This window comes from Eucyclogobius newberryi, unplaced genomic scaffold (assembly GCF_026437365.1).
Source record: "Eucyclogobius newberryi isolate DKJ021-1_F unplaced genomic scaffold, fEucNew1.0.hap1 SCAF_19, whole genome shotgun sequence".
In the NCBI taxonomy this organism is placed as follows: Eukaryota; Metazoa; Chordata; class Actinopteri; order Gobiiformes; family Gobiidae; genus Eucyclogobius; species Eucyclogobius newberryi.
In genome coordinates, this window is record NW_027315823.1 from 3728063 (window position 1) to 3732108 (window position 4046).

Genomic DNA, 4046 nt, shown 5'->3' on the forward strand with positions numbered 1-4046 from the left:
TAGTCCAGGATCCAGTACTCCACACCAGCCGTCTCCAGCTTGTCCCTCAGGAGCAGCGGCTGGATGGTGTTGAAGGCGCTGGAGAGATCGAAGAACAGAATCCTCACAGAGCTGCCAGGCTTTTCCAGGTGAGAGAGAGAGCGGTGCAGCAGGGAGATGACGGCGTCCTCCACTCCGATGCCAGACCGATATGCAAACTGCAGCGGGTCCATGGCTGAGCTCACGGTGGAGCAGAGGTGGTCCAGGACCAGCCGCTCCAGTGTCTTCATCAGGTGGGACGTGAGAGCCACTGGCCTGAAGCTGTTGAGGTCTTTGGCACGCGGTGTCTTGGGCACAGGTACCAGACAGGAGGTCTTCCAGACCTGTGGTACCACCCTCAGCTTTAGGCTCATGTTGAAGACATGCTCCATAACTCCACACAGTTCATCTGCGCAGGACTTAAGGAGCCTGGGGCTGATGCCATCAGGTCCTGCTGCCTTCCTCACTTTAATCCTCTTCAGCTCACTCCTCACCTGTGCTGCTGTGACAGTCAGTGATTGGCAGGGGGACCGTGTGCTGGGGGGATGGGTGAGTCCAGGCGAAGTGGGGAGCTGATGGTTCGGGGCAGATAAGCAAAGAGGAACAGATGCAGGGCATTGTCCAGCTGTGGAAGAGGGAGCATGCAGCTGTGCAGGGGGAGGGGCGGGTGACCGATCAAACCTCAAGAAGTGAGCATTTAAATCATTCACCCACTGTAGATCCCCCTCTGTCTGGGCAGGGGGGATTTTGAAGCCCGAGATGGTTTTCAGGCTCCTCCACACTCCCTGAATGTTCTTTTGCTGCAGCTGCTCCTCCATCCTCCTCTTGTAGCCGGCCTTGTGCAGCTGTGAGAGACAGTGCTCAGAAGACTATGGACGGGATGGAACCCGTGGCCCGTCACACTCTCAATGAACTGTGGCCTGGTGGTTGATGGTGCAGGCAGATTATTGGAGAACGTGGAGAACGGCCGCACTGGTAAAGCTGAGAGGTCTGTCAAATCTGTCTTTTCTATTAGTCTGACGTCTGTTACTATGACTATGAAGTCCAATCCTTGATCATTGGTGGGACTGAACATTCTGATTCACATTCGTAATAGTTTGGTAAAGCGCATTTTCTTAACTATTTCTTGTGCGGTCAGATCATAAATTTTTTCCCTTATCTTTTTAATTTACTGTGGCATTTGAGGATTTCCCTTCTTGGCATGTTTTACCTCCAGGGTTTTTTTAGTTTTAGTTTTTCTTGCAGATTATTGATCTTTGTCTCCCTTTGTTTCTTTTTTTGCCAAGGCTATGGCTATGTTTTTGCCTATCAAAACTGCTTTAGCAGCATCCCAAAGGATGACTTTTACCACAGTCATTTCCCGACAGAAAGGTCTTAATTTGACATGCATTCCTTAAATAAAGGGTCATTAAGCAGGAACTGAACCTCCAAAGAGAGTTTTTTCATCTTTCCTCCAAGTCCACAGTAATGTAGCACATGGTCTCTCATGTTGTGCCTATATCTGCCTCAGTGGTTTTTGATCTCTCTTTATTGAAAATAAAGAAAGAGTCTATTCTGGAGAAGATTGTATGTGGATTACAAAAATGGTTGTGTGACGTCACGTCCTAACCGCCCCGTCACATCACGTCCTAACCGCCCCGTCACGTCCTAACCGCCCCGTCACGTCCTAACCGTAACCGCCCCGTCACGTCCTAACCTCCCCGTCACGTCCTAACCGTAACCGCCCCGTCACGTCCTAACCGCCCGTCAAGTCCTAACCGCCCCGTCACGTCCTAACCGCCCGTCAAGTCCTAACCGCCCCGTCACGTCCTAACCGTAACCGCCCCGTCACGTCCTAACCTCCCCGTCACGTCCTAACCGTAACCGCCCCGTCACGTCCTAACCGCCCGTCAAGTCCTAACCGCCCCGTCACGTCCTAACCGCCCGTCAAGTCCTAACCGCCCCGTCACGTCCTAACCGCCCGTCAAGTCCTAACCGCCCCGTCACGTCCTAACCGCCCGTCAAGTCCTAACCGCCCCGTCACGTCCTAACCGCCCCGTCACGTCCTAACCGTAACCGCCCCGTCACGTCCTAACCGCCCGTCAAGTCCTAACCGCCCGTCAAGTCCTAACCGCCCCGTCACGTCCTATTTTTGTGTTTAACCCCTTCCTTTTGTTAATTGGTTTGACCAGGGGAGGGGCTAGCGGGTTTAAAAGGGAGCTCTGCTAATTGTCTGTTGTGAAACCCTGTGATTGTCGCCGCTGTAAGTTTTTTGATCCTGTAAATACTTTGTTTGATAGTCGTCGTTTTTTCCCCACTGTAAATGTTCTACCACTCTTTTGGGACCGGGTGTAAATCAAAATCACCACACACATTTTTAGACTGAGGCATCATTTTCACGAAAGCTAAAATGAACCCGTGACAGGGTGTAATGACCTCCAAATTTCAACCAGTCCTATATTCATTAATTTACAGAATGTGTTGTTCATTGCTCCTCCAGTGCCTGTTGAATGTTATACTTCTACACAGATGAGGTTTCCCTCAGAGTGGTTTGCAATCAGGTCTACAATATTAATATAGGAGGTGATGACACTCATACATACACGTTCAATAGATTAAAAACCTTTCCTTTAATAGTTCCATTGACCAGTACATACAGCATCTACTATCTTCTTTACATTGGAAACTTTACTTAAATTTGACATCAATATCACACCTCCCCTCTTGTGTTTGCCTCTGTATGATGATTAGTACAATTTTTCTATAACACTTTTTTTGATGTTCTATATCGCTTTAATGTGTTTCTTGTAAATATATATATATATATATATATATATATATATATATATTTTTTTTTTTTTTTTTTTTCTCATTTTCATTTCAGATATTTTTTTTCATCATTTGATTGGGTTTAATTGGCCATTTACAATAAAGAATGCTACACATAACTTTTCCGATGGATTGATTGTATTGATTTAACTCCCATTCATTTTCTCATGTTATAAAACTCTAGTCGAACACATAAATACATAAACACATAAACACATAAACACATAAACACAAGAACTACATGAACTTTAAACAGAAGAAAAAATACCCATGCGTTGAACATTGAATGTTTTTTAGAATATTGATGTTCATAATGTGTAATAATAATGTGCTTTGAGACTTTATATGAATGATTTACTAAATGAAGGTTGAAATATGAAATATGGTGAAACGGGGCTAATAGCAAATATTTACAAATACAATGTATTATTGATGAAAATCATTATTTAGTTAGATAATTTATTTTCATAAAGCCACTCAATCCAATGTCTTTGTGTGAGTGTTTTAGAGTCTGTATAGTTCTGAGAAGCATAAATATGATCAAAATAAAACAATTATTGCTTTTTTAAAGTCAACTATTAAATACATTTTTGCAGCTCTACGACTGTTTTGAAGTAGATGTGTTTTCTTTGGCGCGTGGCAGTCACGTGACGGCTGCAGGGGCAATAAGAAGTCATTCAGCACCACCTGCTGTCACAAAATCACATTAGTCTTTTTAAAACAAAATAAACACATCTAGTCTGGCTTTAATCACATTTAGTCTGGCTTTAATCACATTTAGTCTGGCTTTAAGGTTTCTTAGACCGGGTTTAGATCTGTATTCCAGGAATAGTTTTGGTTGTGTCCTGGTGGTTGGTCTATTTCTTCTAAAAGAAGAAATATTGTCTGAGCTGGTTGCTATTTATGCAATTATTTATTAAGATTATTATTTAGTTATTTTATTTTTTAAATGTATGTAATTTATGTAACTGCATTTGACATTTGACTTGTGTGAAATTAATCAATCTATAAACGTAAACATTTTATTTAATGCAAGTACAGTAAAAAAAAAAAATAGTTTAAGATTTATCGTAGAAAAAGGTTTATGTCATCTGGACACTGTTTAGAAAAAACATGACGTTTCGATTTACATTCAAAAATGATTCTCAATCGTTTTGAGAACTCATACAAGTACCTGGTGTTCATCTGAACCACCTCCGTCCTGGGCTGTGCTCTGGACT